Genomic DNA, 18,682 nt, shown 5'->3' with positions numbered 1-18,682 from the left:
CAAGTTCTCTGTGAAATGAAATATTTATCACAGCGCAGCAGATTCCAGCCCAAAACACACTGCAAAAATACTGGCTATGAGAGAATGCTCAGAAGTTGCTCTTTATGCAGCCAGTTGACTTTATGCACCGGCTTAATGCACGTTTCCTCCTCGCCTGTTACGAGACCAGTGAAATGAACGTGTGCTATTTATCAGACATCGGAATTCAGAATCCCCGATATAATATTTTATGACAGGGAACGAGGAGGAAAGCTTGAGAGCATGCCGATGTTTCAGCGGAACGCTGCGACGATATGGAGTTCGAACCCAAATAATAGGCCTGAGGAACGAACGTGTTTATGCGGTTTAAAAAAACCAGTCAGAGCGCCACGGTGTGTGTCAGGCACGTCGAGTCAGCCAGAAGGCCCATTAGAGCAGGGAAGTTAGACGCAGAAACGCTGGGTCGTGGAGGTGGGGAGGAAGTGGGTCGGTTGCCAATTTACTCCCCTGTCCATTACTTCTCCTCGCTTTCCGCTAGGTCTGTGTTGGGTGTTAAGAGAACGTGGACAGGTGCTGGGGTGATACCACGGTAAACGAGAGGTGGCAGAGACACAGGCTGCAGATGGGAGAGGCTGGAAGGAGAGGACCAGGGCGGGGGGTTTGTACAGGATGGGGGATTGTTTGGGATGAGGGATTGTCCTGGATCGGGAATCATCCGGGATGGGGGATTGTCTGAGATGGGGTATTGATAGGAAGGGCATGAAGATGATGATGATGAGTTTTTACTGATTGCAATTTTCATGTTGGTCCAAATGTTTCAGGCATGGTAAAAACCGAAGCCTTTCAGCTGTCCAGAACAAGTATATTGGCCTCTGACACAAGTCTTTACACCACACTACACATTTGTTTTCTTTATCCTGCATTTCTAAAATGTTGAGGTTCTATACCATATGTATCATATTTCAATATATCTGCTTGTTTGCGTACTTTATTATTCCGTTATTTCACATGGCATCGTTGAAGATATGAGAACTTATATACATTTACATATGAGCATGCACGCGCACACACACACACACACACAGAATATTGGAGATGGGCACTGCCTTTTTGCCATTAATTTAGGGTGAAATTGTCCATGGTAATTAGGTAACGGTCCACAGTAGCGAGCTTTTATGTTCAACATCTGGAGGCCGTGCGGTTAAGTGCATTGTGTGCCTACAGAAGCATATTGTGGCTAATTCAATCATACAAACATAGCCGTGTGATTACGGCGATGGCCGTGCTAATTTACACGCGATGAGTGCGCCCAGTGAACAGCGACGTGCCTCAAGAACCACAGTCCTCTCAATCGACTCGCAAAAGCAGGTGAACGCACTGTTTTCAACTATGCTAAAGTTCCTTATGTCCGACACTGAATATGAGCAAGGCTAATATTTTCTTCTTCTTCTTCATGTTATTATTATTATTATTATTATTGTTGCTGTTATTGAGTGTGTTCATTCAGCACAATGTAGCATAAAGTTTAAAGGTGCAAACACACTCTCTCTATCACTAACATGCAGGCACACACACACGCACAAACACACAGCCCCCCCTGCCCCCCACACACACACTCCCCCCCCCCGCCACCTCCCACACACACACTAGTCTAATCCCAGCATGCCACCTCTCCCTGTGGGTCTCCAGTATAAGGCGATTTGTGGAAAGGGGGTCTTGGGACATCCCACAGGGCACAGGCTGAGAGTGCGATCCACGGGACAGGCGTCTCCTCGAGCCCACAGGGAGGCAGAAATCAAATCCGTCCAGGAGAGCAGTGGGGGGGGCGATGCTGGGATCATTATAGGCAAACCAGCCCACGCTGGTGGGCCCCACAGTCAGCACAGAGTCATTATTGACTGCTAATTGCTCACCAGGTAAGCAGCAGCACAGCGAAGGTCTAAAAATAGAAAGGTTTCCAAGGAAGAAAAAAAAATAATCTGAAAGGCCCCAGCCATCCACACACAAATAAAAAGAAAAAGTTAATCGCTTTTATTGGGAATGTCAGCTGAACCTTCACTGCCTCTTGGTTGATGCAGATTCCCGAAAAGCACTGCAAAGCTCATGCTTTTGTTCTCAGAAATTAGGGCTAAATATGAAGCCCTGCCCAAGGGGAAAATTCAAATACAATAGTAAAACATTTTATGCATTTAGCGGATGCTCTTGTCTAAACCGATAACAATAGCTGCTTGTATGACCTTTAGCCGAAACAACTGGACAGCCTTCTCCCTAAGGGGTGGGCTTACAAAGAATACTGCAGCAGAAAGTTCCCCTGGTTTTAGCCTTCTGTATTTTCGCAAGTGCTAAATTTATAAATATTTCATTAAACGGTATTTATTACTCTTTAATTATATCCAACAGCATTCAGGGAGTTTCTCTCAGAATTTGCTGCTCAAGGGTGTAGAAGTGATTCGCGATTCGTCTAAAGTTTTGGCTTTTCCATTCCGTTCAAAAATAATAGGAGAATTTAGGAATTCAGGAAGGACAACTGCTGTGGGTAATCATCCGGTGCCATTGATGGGAACTGCTGTGCGGTTCTTTTAACAATTATATGACTATGTCAGATACACAGTCTTATTTCTGAGAAAGCACCATGGTTACAGTGCGCTGTGTGACTTTATCAAAGGTCAGATGTCATCACAAGAGCAGAATTAACGACCTCCGGTCCAAAACTACTCCTGAGATGCACATAGAGTACAGACATGGTTCTGGGGCGTACCGAACACAAACGCGATCGGCACCCCCGTCCTGCAGCATACCGACTCCATCACCTAGCGTACTCCGCACTCCATCCTGGAGTGCTGCAAGCTCAACATCCCAGTGTCAGGGTTCAACCGGACTGGCACGTCGAGAGCTCTGACATGACAGCGGTTTGGCCGCTAAAATTAAACGTACAATGCGTTGGCTGAATGCTCGATTCTGATTGGCTGGGAGGTGTGCATTATTTTTTCCATAATACGCCCAGCTATGTAGCAGTGCTGGGAATAGTTATATCACCTTTCTAAAGTAATCCGCATCGACGGCCCGATCCAATGACACAAACGTGGACAGGGATGATTTTTAGTTGCAAATTGCTAGCGAGCCAACTGTTAGAATGCCACACTTGCAACAGTGATAATGATCTCCAGATCACATAATCACATGCATCCAGCCGCTGCCAACTCAAGCATAGTCAGCTGACTGTAGGGGGTACCTAGTCTGCCTATAATAGCTTGACTACATTTATAATTTAGCCTCTGTATAGTTGATAATTCAAGAGTTGGCTGAGAGTTCAATTTGTCCCAAAACCAAACTGAATTTTAATATCGTGTGAGTGATTGTGAACCCCACATAAAGCTCTTTTTTTTTTTTTTTTTCCTAACCTGGGTCTGGAAAGACATGTTTGTTGCTAAGTGGTTTGGGATATGTTCTGGATAATAAAATATCCCATTGCAATAGAATCACATACTAAAAAAACAAAAAAACATTTTGATTATAATTATGCTATTTTTTTGGTAAGCCATTTTATAAGCAGAATAACAACCTTGTGCGTTACACAGTTTGAATGTCCTTCATGGAGGGAAATTTACAGTTTATTACCTCTGCGTCAGGCACTCAAACTGCGTACTACCCAGCCCCTTGGTCATTATCCCTTACATAAATAAATGAATAAATAAATAAATAAATCTCCTCGATTTCCGCACATGGAGAAATTATGCTTTTTATCGGTTGTTGTCTTGGGTCAGGAGTAGCTGGCGACAGGCACGTGTCTCCTGCTAAACAAACAGAATTCCTTTGAGCTGGATTGACTGAGAAGTATTTTGATTAAAAAGTGTCCATCTCTCCTCTTTATCTCTCTCTCTCTTTCTGCGTTGAAAGAGACCCATTTATTCATTTATTTGTTTGTTTATTTATTTACTTCCGTCTTTATTTTTGTTTTATATTTTTTAGGTCACGTCCCTGCAGATCAAAGAAGGCGTTACCAGTGAGCGTGCTCAGTCAGTACCCCACAAACCCCCCCCCCCCCCCCCGTAAACTGATGGATGTAAAAACACCGTTAAACTCTGTCCCTCAGGACCAGCCCCGAGCTCTAATGGAGGACATCGGCGCGGGACGGAAGCCGTCCGGTACTGCGAAAATCCTCCCTCGCGTGCGCAGCCCCCCCCCTGCTGAGTGGAGGGAATACCAATCGGGCCTGGGGGGGCCCGGGGGGGGGGTTAGAAGGGTAATTTGAACCCACTGTCCCCGTGTCACACCACATTGTGCTCATTTGCGTGGCTGAGCCCTTCCGTTCCATACAGACAACCTATCCCACTGCCCCTTTAGGAAATACAGTGTTTATGAACCGCAACGATCACATACAAATGGTGCGCTCACACACACATCACATGCACACACACACACTCACACACACACAAGCACATGCGCGCACACACACTCACACGGCACGCACACACACACACACACACTTACAAACAGACATATATAGGTATAAGGGTTTAGAAACATACATGCTCGATTGCTGGTAATATGAAGAATAGTACATAATACAGTCGATGCATGTTACCTTGAGTGTATGCATTGTGCATTGTGTTCATTGCTTTGAATGTCATTCTGCATGAGAGCATCTGCCGAGTGAACGAAGCGTAGTGCAAGGTAATGCACTTCTGTCTTTCATGTGAAACAAGCTGCAGTCTCATTACATTGCATTACAGGCATTTGGCAGACGCTCTTATCCAGAGCGACGTACGACAAAGTGTATAACCATAACCAGGAACAAGTATGACGAAACCCCTAGAGGGAAGTACCGGTCCAAGTGCAGGGAACAACCGCATAGTTCAACTTGGACCCTGAAGGTTAAACTGATTAACACTAACACAACGAGAACGGCAACAATGCAGTCTATGGAAAAAATACAAGCAGAAAAAAAAAATGCACATGCAAAATAACAAAATGTATTTATTTATAAATTAATCTTCATTTATACCAATGAACATTCACAGAAAATTACTCATTCAATTATTTATTCATATTCTGAAATTATATATATATATATGCGTGTGTGTGTGAGTACGTACGTGTTTATTTTTTATTTTTGGGTTCTTTATTTTTCTTTTGACTCACCGCTTTGTGCATGGACAATCCCAAGACTCAGAAGAATTTACGTTCAGCACAGAGCTCAAGGTCATCACATTAAAGATCTGCTATGCGGGTGAACAGAGGAACATCCTTTGTAACGAGAGAAAGGAGAAGATTGGGAACAAATTCATACATGTCAATCTTTGAAAAAGCCCCGTGTTATTTCTGTCCTTGGCAGGGTCGGTGACCTTGTTCCAGTTTTCCGCTGCTTTCTATTACGATGATGAACGGCATTGTACTTTCTTATTCTTCGGGCTCCCTGGGATGGAGGGTGCACCGCCCGATTTCTAAATCTGTGTCCGTTCTGTGTTTTAATACAAATGCCAAAAAAAGCAGCAGCAGCAGCAGCCATAGTGCATTACTTGATTGGGGTTCTGCACGCATACTAAACACAGTCCTTGTGATGCATTTATTTATTTATTTTTTTCCCCCTCTCTCTCTCCTTACATCATTGAGAAGGAAAAACAAGTGCGCAGTATATAAACAACGCGTTTGAGATCTATGCAGCGCAGCGGTGGTGATTGAGCACGTTTCGAGATGAGAGCTCATCGCTTGCTGGGTCCTCTCGGATAACTTAATCAAGCTTTTTTTTTTTTCGCGGAGAGCTGTTCGGGAGGCGGGGGGACGCCGGTCAAATAAACTCGGCGACCGCCGTCTGCGGTAAGAAACAACCAAAAAGTAATTAAATCTCAGCCTCATTTCGGAGAGGAACACCCCCCCTCGCCCCACCTCTTGGCACCCCGTGGTTGTGTGATTAACTCGAGCAAGCCAGCAGGAGTGCGTAGTCCCATTACCGAGGCCCGCGATGGCATAAAACGACTATTTAATCACCTTAAGAACCAGGGGAAAGGCCCGAAAAGGCTTCAAACGGCCCGACCGACCCTTGTGAGTGTGTGCTGGGGCGCCAGAGCACGCAGCTGCTCTTTAGCGCTTGAACAGCCTGCATCGCAAGGAAAAAATAGCCATTTATTTATTTTTAAACAGGCGCAGCGAACGGCAATCGCTGCCCGCTATGGAGCCGTCGGCAGCCGCTGCCAAGAACGCGCCCGAGTCGATGGACTTTGGCAGCCTCGTTTATGGCAGAATGTATTGTTGTCGTTGTCGTCACTCTCTCCTCATTTTCATTTACCTGTTAGGTATTTAGCAGCTTACGCATTTGCATGGTATCCATTCATAGTTATTCGCTAAAGCAAGTCGGTTTAAAGACCCACTCGATAGTTTTGGGCACCAACAAAATTCTAATTGCTGACGACAAGCAAATGTTGAAGATATGGAACCACAGCATAAAATTAGTCCCCTAATAAAAAACAAGGAGGAAGATCCCCATTAAAAGATATCTAAATAAGTGTTAAAATAAGTGTTGAGCCGACAATTTGTGTTCATCTGTCATCTTCCGTATGTTACTGTTTGTAGTTCTAGCACAGCTCATCATCATGGGAACAAATTCATCACTCACTTTCGTTTTAACTTGGTGCTCATGTCCGGTATGCTATCGAACGGAATAGTTAGCTAATGTTTTGCCAAATAAACCATGCCTTGGAAATAATTTGATAGCATTGAATTGTGGCTGATTATATATATTTTTTTTTGAAGAGTATCATGGGCATCCACTGAGTTGCCATGCACATAATTTTAATCTAATAGAGACCAATTACTTGAAATGAATTTAACATTATAATGTATTGTTATTGCTAGTTCTGAGCCTGAAAGTAGGTAATAAGTAAATAAATAAATAGAGAGGGAAAATACACCCATTAGGCTTCCATGGTTCTTGGATATCTGGGGCATTTTCTCTTCATATCATGATTGTACTTGCCTCACTGAAACCGTGGGCCGCCATTCATCATGTGCACTTAGCTCCCAGGGTCATTCCAGGGGCTGATGGTGGGTAAAGAGTAAAGTTGGGTTCTTATTAGGAATGACTGTGTGTGTGTGTGTGTGTGTGTGTCTGGAGTGGGCCAAGAAACGGCCAGGCTGCCACAGGGAGGGGATGGCTAGCTGACCCAATGTAGCAGATCGCAAGAAAACGTTAAGTTGGACGGTTAAAACTACAGCAGCAAATATGCCCCGATACACCGACGGCGAGACGAAGCCTGAGTGTGTTCATTTTCTCTAACTGTGTAGTTCAATGTCAGTTTCATTATCTTTACCAGGGTGCAGAGTAAATATAACAGACCATGAAAACTGTGTACGAACAGAGATCTTGATTCTTGATCCTGTCTTTGTTATCAGAGCAGAGAGAGAGGGGGAAAAAAAATGATTTCAGAACTACCTCTAATTAATGACTCACTCCGGTTAGCGAGTGGGATATTCGTATCGCATTCTCGACTTCTCGCAGCGTTTCAATTTATTGCAAATAAGTGTTTGTTAATCCAAATAATGAGGCGATGAGAGCTATTTCACCCAGTCTATTCAGCGTGAGCATACTTAATTACAATATTTAATGAAAATCATAATTGAAGAATTAAGCACTGGAGAAGCAATGAATCATTTTCCATGCACTTTTTCTGCCAATTTCTTTTCGAGTTAGAATAAACGCTAATTACTTACATTAGTGAATGTCAGCACCATAATATTTAATGAACCCAGGATAATCCCAAAGCAATCATTTCGGATCAAAATAGCTTTTTCTTTTAAAAAAGCCGGAGAATCTCTGGGCCCATCCATCTCGCCCCGTGATGAGATGCATTGTTCACAGTCGTCCACCAGCCAGGCAGGCGCTTTATTTACACCCAATAATGCAAATGAGCTATTGTGTGAGGCCCATAGTGGAAGAGCAACAGCAGCAATTTCCACAATAAATGTTGCAGTCTGACCGAAAAAATAAATAAATAAAATTGCAATGCAGCACACATAATCATTAATGTATACATTGATAATAATTTTCATTTATTGCCAAGAAATCCACAGTCCTGAGGAGGAAAAAATGAAGAAATAATACCTTAATCAAAAATTTTTTTTTTTGCGTCTCCTAGACACGCTAACGTTTGCAAAATTTTGTTGGTGCAGGAAAAAAAAGGCTTAAAAAAGCATATATAATCCTCCCAGAAAGTTGTTAGCCCTTTATTTTGTTTACAGATTTAAATAATGTTAAAATATGGCACAAGCTGACTCAGAAAAAAGTGACACTGCAGTACAGTCATTGTTTAAAAGTCTGGGTAGAACCATACACTGAGAATAAAGGTTTGGAAATGGTTCTTTGGTATGGGTGATGGCTCGACATTGAACATCATACAGTAAAATAATGGTTTGTCATAATAAAATGTCCTTAGTCAACAGTACTTTGGGAATCTCGCTTTTAAGAATACTGTACCGTGAAAAACACTCTTGAAGCGGTTATGTGTAGAGCCTTTTTACAGAGGGTTGCAAATACAACTTTGCGGTGTTTGTATTCTCATGTGAACCTTTAATTGGGTGTTCTCTGTGACAAAAATGGCTCCTCTACAGGAACAAACAAAGAACCCCCTTTTTGGTACAAACAGCAACCCATTTTCTAAGAGAGTTAGCAACAGGGTACGCATATTTATAGAAAGCGGATTGGTGGATTTGACTGGCCTTGCCTTCAATGCCAATCCATGCAGTAAAAATCGACTATAAAATGGCTGAGAAGAGTTTGGTGAGTTTTCCGATAGTCGGGTGGCTTCTGACAGAAGACAATAAAAAAGAAAACATAATGGCTGCAGGAAGAGTTATGCTGTTGAAAGCAATTCCACTTTACATCTGAGTGGCATTTAAAAGTCAAGAGTGTCTATCATTGTGAACATCGTAAAAAGAGTCCATTGCAAACAAAACATATACATCATCGAAAGAAGCAATCCAGGATCTCATTAAAAAATTTAATTGAATGATATATTTTAAATTCAAATAAATTACAACACCGAACTGAACATTTTGCAATAGTAAAACAATAGTTTCATACCCCAGCAATTAAAGATGCTTGGTACATACAAGTTTCCAGAGCCTGAAAAGTTTTACAAAGTTTGCAGAGCCTATGGTAAGATACAGAAAGCTCATCCTAAACGAGTACCCAAGGGAACATTATCACCATTCTCTCTCTCTCTCTCTCTCTCTCAGACACAGCTTGGGTGTACAAGTAACAAAGAACAAATATGACATCAAATAGAACAGCGTTACCGGAGTATGGTTTCAGATAAAGGTTTTGTTTGTTCCATTTTATTGCTTACTTCTATAGCGGATTATGGAAATGCATTTACCGTATACAGAATAACTTGTGTATGCTTTTGCTCCGAGATGTTTCAGCAATTTATTCATGCATACGCTACGACTTGTATTCTCCCTAATTGGAATACCCAATTAAATTAATAAGCCATCTTCATTGCTGCAACCTCTACTGTGCTACAATTATACATAAGCGGTAAATATAGTGACTAAACCAAATATTATGCCTTTGCAGGATGTAGCACAGTAGCATGGGAAATAGGAATGTTATGCTAATTCTGCACTAGCCAGCCCCTCGAGTTCGCATCAGCAGGTGCTGAAATCATGTTTATACATGTCTGAAGATATCCGCTTATCCCTTACATCCTGCTCAGCTCACCGTTTGCAGTACAACTCAAAAAGGAACGTGCCTTGGACCTTAATCTCAATGATAAGATTTTTAAGGTTACACCACTAAGAAAATAAATAGGATTTCCTTTTTTCTGCAAAACTGACTAATGCAATTTTCTGGGGCAAGGTGTCAGCGTTGTTTAAAAAGTGTTGACACTGCACTCCAGACTGGTGGCACGGTTAGGTTGAGACTTGTGGAAAAACAAGGTCTGTGTATGTTTACGGGAAACTGACATTAAATTTGCAATGCAACAATGCTGTATATTTTTGGCACTTTGAGCGGCATGAACATAGGCCCCGTTGAGGTCCATTGAATCAGGGTGAGCAGCAGTGGAAGTCTATAAAACTCATCACATCTCGGTAATGGGTAGATGTCAAGCACTCTGGGTAAGATAAAACATTGCTTTATTTTTTATTTTTAGATGAGCTGCGCCCTTAAGATGAATCTCAGGTGCTACAAATAAATAAATATATTAATAAATAAATAAATGAGTGTAATTAATCTTTTTAAATGGCAAGCTATAATTAAATACGTACGGAATGTTAATACAACACATGTGTTGTAATATTACACAGAGTCTACTCACAATTCCTCAGAGCAATGCATCCTTTGAATGTATAATATTTGGGAGCTTTTGGAGGCTTTTCACATGTTCCTGTGAAGGCTAATGGCCTAAATATCTAACAGCAGCCTATTGGTATGCACAAAAGTGACAGGCACTTGCTTTCTTCAATTTTAAATATTTGTCCGCTCACCGGCAGTTTATTTTTGAATATATAAACTTAATTTCATGTAGAAATTGAGGGATTATATGGTTTAATTCCATTATGTGTCCTAATTGTAGTCCTTGAGTCAATCTGCATAATTCGATTAACATCCCATTTTGTTTTGATAATTGTGTCACTCATTTAAATGTTCTTAATGAATGTCAATTTACTTTACGATTTTGATTGTCTTCCCCCAACACACACACACACACACATACACACACACACACAACTGACTTTCTACTCAGCACACACATAATTAATTTCCAACGCTGTTTTTTTTGCGCCAAGCAAGGCATCAAATTTCTCGACGAAGACTGCCTTTTGGCTCTGTCTTGGCGGGAAGTGATTAAAATTCCGAACCTGGAGGGACAGGATTTGAACACCGCCCGTCATAACCACGGGAGAGAGTGCACGCAGTAATCTGGAGAAGTGATAATTAAATTATTGTGCACGCCAGCTGTCAAAGGTAGAGCGGCCTTCTGGGAGCACGGATCGCGGGCGGAGACGTCCGTCCTCCGGGGAGGAATGTTCGATACAGTAATTCCCCCCGTGCGAGAGGCCAGATTCCGCCCTTCGGTGGGACGATCATGTCCAGTGTCAGAATTCCACCCAGCGCGCGGTGGTGGTGAGGGGGGTCAGGGTTCGGTCTCCGCGGTTGAAATACGCGGCGCGTTATCGGACTAATTTTTCGAAACGGCGTGCACCGAATACGCAATGGGTCATCCCGCGCGGTGTGTAGCCGCATGACGTTAATGATAAATGAATCACGTCATGTGGCTGCTTTGTAATAGAACACGCTGTATATTGACAATCTACTTTGATATAAGTGCGGTCTGTGCAGAATTATGTAGCTGCCAAGTGGCCTATTTGATTGGACCTGACCGGTCCGTGCCTGTCTCTCTATCTCTAACACACAGATGAGAAGGATATTCCAATGGCATTTAAAAGGCCCTCGCAGAGAAACTAACGGGCGGGGTGCCTTGTTTTATCTCCTCCGAACTAATCAGATAAGGAAGGTCCAGCGTGGCCGCACAACACCACAGGCTAACTGCTGCCTTTTGGAGTTGAAGTTGAAAGCCCCGAGCTTACTGATTCTACAGTAAAATTTCAGAAATCCGTTGTGTTGAAACATCGTTGAAATATCAACGGAAAATTTCCATTCCCAAGTAATGACTGTTCAGGCTTTCCAGTTCAAAAATAGATAATACCGGGTGGACATAACAACTATTTATACAGATCATCTCTATTGTCTGAGGCAGAAATACATGCAGTTTTTTGTTGGAAGTATGTATTAGATGTCAGCCAATAGCCTGTTGTCTCTGGCTAATGCAATCGCTTATAAGGCTCATAACAGTGCTGCAAGAATAACCGAGTTGGCACTCTGTTGTAAGACAAGTCTACCCAACTTCCCGAGATGTGCTTGGGTAATAAACCAATAACCTCACACTTTTTGACGAGGCGGGGTTCCTATTAGGAATGGCCCGCCGAGCCAGCTCAAACCACCGAACCACAGCACAGCGTACCGGTGAAGCCTTTATATTACTGGTCGGATGGAGGGCAACCCAGTCTCACAAACCACAGTTTCCTCTTCCAGATGATCCGTTCGGGGTGGAACGTCTGGGACTGAGAACGAGGCAGCGGTAGTCGGGGGAATTGTGCCTGACGCGGTGCCGCTGCTCCCTCCCCGCCGAGACCATTCCAATCACGCCGTCGCTACAGACCCACGACCGTAACTGGCTAATGACACCAGCCCGGGAAATTGGCTATGGGATCGTTTCATGCGAGTTCAGTATACACCACAATTATATCCCCTCCCCTCTAACCCCCCCCCCAACCTCCCTGCCCACCACAGACAGATAGACTGACACACAGAGAGACGGATCTGTGAAATGGATTTTGAATGTCAGCCTCTGTGCCTGGGCTTAATTGCAGCGACTCTCGCTTATGCGTGATAAAGTCTAAGGGAACACTTGCACACTCCCCCGGTACTCTAATGAGTGTTACACTCGCCAGGAACCAATTATAACTCTCCACAGTAGTGTGGCTGTCATTGGCTGTGCGCTCTAATGGCACCCACTTTCAACTGTTACCCAGTCTCTGGATAAACCCTTAATTGCAAGGGCACATCTCAGAGTGTTATTAACTCTCAATTTCTCAGTGTTTTCCACAAGTTTTTCTTTTTTTTTTCTTTTTTCTTTTCCTTTTTTTTTTTTTTAGAGAAGCGCTTGTCAGGCCAGCTCAGAAAGAGCAGCTTTAAAAAGGCAAATTCTTTACATTTGAATGAACTTAGCTGCGGTGGAGAGTGTCAGCTTAAACCAGGCTGTAAAGGATTTCTGTTTTCTTCGCAAGAGTTTTAAGCAGTTTATCATTAAGGCCGTTGAGGGAACATGTCTTTTGAATTATCACACGCACATCGTTTTTTTTTTTCAAAAGCTCAGCAATGTTCCCAGAAGTCGGGGTTCAGTTTTTTTTTCCAAAAGTTTCTTTACATTATTTATTTTATTTAATTAATTTAATTAACGACTGTAGTTTACATATGGCTTTGCCAGCTTCCTGTGTGCTGCCAACTTCCTGTGTGCGTGTGCCTGAAGGAGCCCGGAGAGACTCGAGCACAGGTTCGGCTTTATAAGAGGACAGAGATGACGAGAGGACAACCACCCAGTTAAGAAATCCCCATCTAACGCTTCCCTGGTGCAAGGTGTGTTGTGCCGTGTTTCCCTGCCACGCCAGCAGGGGGCGAAAACTACTGAAGAAGATGACTGTACTTGCGATGTGAGAAGGAGGTGGTCCAGGGTTGAATGTTGAATAAAGGGGAACGTAGTTACGGAACAAGGCCAATTGTACGGCACAGAACTCCGCTCTCCTCTGGCTGTGACCTGTAAAATAAAGCAGAGAGGCCTCAACAACCACTGCCTTTCAGCTGATATCTCTCAGCTGCCATTTCTCAATCCAATGTCACAGATTGCTCTTTTTTTGCTTTATTAAAATCATTCAGACGCATAATCAGAAAAGACGATAATGACCCTGCGGTATTGCGAGACCGCGCTGGACCCTGACGCCATGAATAGCTTGCGTTCTGCCATTTCATTGGAGAGGTTATAAAACCTTCCGGGGGGGGGGGGGGGGGGAGACACCGAACACCCCTAGATACATGAGCACCGATAAGAGCCTCAGCATGTCTCTTCATTTCCTAAGAAATTCCACTGGTGGCCCACTGACAAGCATGTAGAGACGCGGACACATGCACAAACACACACACAAACAACACAAACAATCCGACTTGCAAACGTACAGACACAAGCATACAGATGCACCAGTATTAACACACAAGCGCACATACAGTATGCCCATGCTTACACACAGTGCACGCATACGCACACACACACACACACACACACTCACACCAAGCAGCACACACATGCACACTCACGCAGCAATCGCGATGGGAATTTGAATGTGCTTTGATTGCACGCCTAGATTTGTATCCACTCCCCAATCAGGATAATGCAATTAACAAGCCATCCACAGAACTTAGCAGAAATGAAACAGACGCACCTAGATTAATGAGCGAAGGCAGGTGCATTGTGATATGTATATTAACCTTTCATTCCAGGGAAGCCGTGCTCACCTTTCAGACAGAAAAATAACAGCAATACACTGAGCTGCACAGACATACCAAACATGATTTTGTAGCACAATTTTTTTTCCCTTAAAATATTTTAGCTGATTTTTTGTTGAAACTATATGCAGAGGGAAATCAAGAGATTAATGTTTCTGTTGTTAACGAGAGCGTGCTCACACACAAGCTCACACACACATAAACACACCCCCCCCCCCACACACACACACACACACCCCTCACATGCAAACACCCCCACAAATATTCAAGAGATGACAGACACGCACTCAGAAGAAACATTCCAGAGATACCCCATGTCATCTTAATTCCAAGAACAGTCCTGTACAAAATGACACTCAGCAATATCAGAATGAGAACTCTCCAGAGAGAATGCTAATATACTTATCTGAACCTGTGGGTTTGTTAAATACTCTGTTTTAAATACAGGTGGGACTGGATTCTGCTTACTTACCACTTATTCAAACTCATGAATTATTCAAGGGGATTTACATGGGACACGAATTTACTACACCTTATCAATTCTCCCAGGAAACACTCGAGCGCGTGTCCTGAATGCAGCCATTGTCTCCGAGCTCGCAGCCTTGTAGACTATTTTACCTGCCTTCCCTTCGGCGTTTCCGCTCTCAGAAAAATAAATAAATAAATAAATAAAAATAAAACAAATAACAATAAAATAAATAGCCACTTTTACAGTGCCTTTTTCTGATCTCAACAGTGCTTTTCTGGCCAATCTGAAACCACCGATTTTGCCTCGAGCCTAGGACTGCGCTACCTGCTGTCTCGCCGGGCACGCCGCAGCTAAATCTCTGGTACTTCTGCAGCGCGTTCGTCCCTGAGCCAGAGGCCAGTTCACACCCCGCAGGCTACATGGCACCACGGGGGGGGGGGGCAAGCGCCAGTGAGAGGAGACGCACAACCCAGCCTGATCCCTGGTGAGAATCAACCTCAGCCGTGTGCCAGTGTGGCCGACTCCTGGTCAAAGTTAGCCGTCCGGACACGGGGCCAGGCTCACACCTGGAGTGTCTAGACTAAAGGGCTTTACTCCGATTGAACTTGAATACCTGATCTGCGCTGCTCGTCAATCTCTGAGACAAATGGTTGGCAATGAAAATTGGGGTTTTGGGGGAAAAATAAAGACAGCTATGGACAAGTGAAATGGGGGAGAAAGTGAAATCCTGAAATGAGGGATTTCTAACGTGAAGATGACCTCTGCCGTTCGACAGCCGACGCAGAAACAACCTTTCCTGTCGGAGGCGGGAGAACGTCGGGCGGGGAGAGGAAGTTAATCGCCAGCGTCATCCCCCCCCCGCATCCCATAATTCAGAGTTTCACATTTTGAGGATTCATTTGTCATGCGATATTTCCGTTAAAATTTATACCGTCGATTGATTTAAAGTGACAGAGATATTAAACGCCCGGCACATGAAAAGGTCAATTAAATGCTAGGCTGGACAAAAAAATTATGAGCGGGGTTCCGGCCGAATTGCTGAATGAAAGTAAGGAAGTGGGCAGGGTCGGGTGGGGGTTCAGGATGGAGTAAAAAAAAAAAAGAAAAAAAACAGCTGCCAATAGACTCATCTGCCACATAACAAGGGTGGATTTTAACGGGCTGCTTGAATTATGCCGTGAAGTGACACTGACAAGATGGCCGCCGCACCTGCAAGGCTGCCAGCTCTACTGACCCATGAACAGTGAGACTTGTGTGTGTGTGTGTGTGTGTGGGGGGGGGGGTGGTGGTGGGCACACTAAGGTGCGTAACATCAGTCTGAGCACATTTTCCAGCTCATTTCAGTCGTTGGGACCTTAATGAAATTTAAAAAGGGGGGGTGGGGGGAGGGTAAGATGAAGCATTTATCCCCTGAAGACTGCAGTGCGCTGTCAGGCAGCTTTTTAAGGTATTAGCAGCAGTGATTAATTCCCCTTAGCAGGCCTAGCGCTACTACACCGGCTAACGGCTAGTCAGAGTCAGTCCCGGGAAGGATTACACATCTTTAATATCGCTCTGCTCTTAAAATCCTTTGGGGGTATTTACTCGTATGTGTAGTATAAGGTAACCCACACGTGTTGACATGGAAACTAATGCATGTTTTTTTTTTTTTTTTTGTCAATTCGCTTGAAATTCTATGGCTGTTTCTATGGTCGGCTGATGCCTTTAGGGAAATTTCTGGGCTGGATTTAATATATATATATGGGCTTTTCTTTATATATATAAAACATTTCTGCTACCATACAGCAGACTACCATGTGTGCTTTTTGCCTGGGGAAGAAAACATAGATGAAAAAGTCTTGCTAAAACAATGAAATGTATCCAAGTAGAAGCATGCGATTGGCCCATGCCTCAGCTCACATCTCTGCTTATGTCAGCGTTAGCGACTTTAGAAACCGTTGCAAATCCCAACTGTGGCTTCTCAGGCCGCCAGTGAAAGTGACTCTGTTCATTTTTCACGCTTCCTTAAATCTGCGAGGAGGGGGATTGCTCGCGGACCACGCCGGACAGCGAGTCTAATTAGTCAGGACCGAGAACTCAGCGCCAGCCCTCTGTGGAGGAAGCACCTGCCGTACGGTCCGTTTGAGAAGCGAGAAGCGGAGCGAGGATTAAGAAGCCATGCAACAAAAAAAAAACACACACCAGGTTAGTGACACCACGCGCACAAACGACGCGTTGCACAGCACCGCCATCACCTGCCTGTAATAACCTAGCAGCAGACGATGAACTTCACTGTCTCAGATTAGGAACGTGCACCTATTCCGTTTCCTCAAGCGATTAGCGATTATTCTTGGTCAGGGTCATTGGCGGGGGTGGGTGAGCGGTGGTCTATCCCAGCATGCATCGGGTGGGAAGCAAGCATACGCCCCCTGAGCATGTAGTCAATCCATCCCGTGGCCCACGCACCATTCGCTCGCACGTATCATACCTACGGGCAATTTAGAGTCTCAAATTATCCTAGCCTACAAAGACAAGTAGGCTAGGATAATTTGAGATATTGTAATGATATTTGAGTGAGGAGTGGGAGGAAGCCATAGTGCCCAGAGTGCCCAGGCTCATACAGACACGGAGAGAACACGCAAACTCCACCCTGAAAGGCCCTCGGCGGGGGTTCAAACCTGGAACCCTCTTGCTGTGGGGCAGCGGCGCTACTCAGCGCGACACCGTTTCACCCTAGGAATGTTCACCGAAGCACTAATTGTATTCTCCTCTGTTGTGTTTTTCCTCAGTGAAGGTGTAAGCGGCGTGACTTTGTGGAGAGCGTTCGATCCTTCGCCAGTCAAAACCAATGAAGGATGCAGAAGCAAGCGCGATGCGGACGGGGTTTATTTTTAAAAGCCTGCTTTTCTTCCCGCCGTGTGTTCTGGGAATTAAACATGTCTGGGCTATGTTGCGTTCAAAATTGAGAAAAGCTTAAAAATAAGGAATAAAGGTCTAGGTTTAAAAGAAAAAAAAAACTGTATTCAAATGAGTAAACAACATCCAAACTCACAGATCTTTCAACATTAGTAACCATTTACATAACTAGTGCACACACTGCATTTTCAGAGCCTGGTTGTCCTGTTGGGGTATGGCTGATTTATAAAAGCAGTGCTGGCAGGGGTGAAATTAATATTGTTTCTTGTTAAATTATTCAAATAAGTATTTTTGTCAGTTATTTGCTTTTTACTATGGAGTCCTTGCTCTCCAACTGAAGTGCAAATATCCAAACTGAGGAACTTATTAATGTTTAATTCCAGATTCCTTTAAAGGATGCATACTTAATTAGGGATGTCTCTACAGTATATTGGTTTAAGCTCAAATGTGTTCTTTTTTTCCTCTACTGAGGTATGTAGTGTAAATATTATTATATTACTGTATTATGAGTGCCTGTTTGTCATAACTATCACACATAATGTTTCCTCCTGCAGTGCTCGTTGCCGTTAATGATTTGTAATTTATTTGCTAATAACAAAAAAGGATGTTGGCTGTTAAAACTGCTGGATTCAGAAGATTAAACTGTATTTCACTTTCAATCCTCACCTCGCTGACAGGACCAAAGAGGTGTCAATGCCAGTAAAGCAGACCACCATGGCACGGAACAATCAGAACACATCGAGAAGAGACATAGCCAAAACATTGGACAAAATGTCAAAATTCCTTCAAAATGTATTCTAAAAGAAGAGTTGGCACTGGGTGCATTGTGCAAATTTCTAGTTGGACACAAGCTTTGTGTTAAATATTGTGTTAATTATATATATATATATATATATATATATACTTCATTAGGTGACAGGAGTAGCACCCGGTGTGGTCTTCTGCTTCAAGCTGCTTCAAGGTTTGACGTGGTGTGCATTCAGAGATGCCCTTCTGCATACCTCGGTTGTAACGAGTGGTTATTTGAGTTACTGTTGCCTTTCTATCAGCTCAAGCCAGTCTGGCCATTCTCCTCTGACCTCTGCCATCAAGAAGGAATTTTCGCCCAGAGAACTGCCGCTCACTGGATATTTTCTCTTTTTCAGACCATTCTCTGTAAACCCTAGACATGGTTGTGCGTGAAAATCCCAGTAGATCAGCAATTTCTGAAATACTCAAACACC

Source organism: Anguilla rostrata, chromosome 4 (assembly GCF_018555375.3).
Source record: "Anguilla rostrata isolate EN2019 chromosome 4, ASM1855537v3, whole genome shotgun sequence".
NCBI lineage: Eukaryota > Metazoa > Chordata > Actinopteri > Anguilliformes > Anguillidae > Anguilla > Anguilla rostrata.
The sequence above is the reverse complement of the archived record's forward strand: the minus strand, read 5'-3'. Positions refer to the sequence as shown.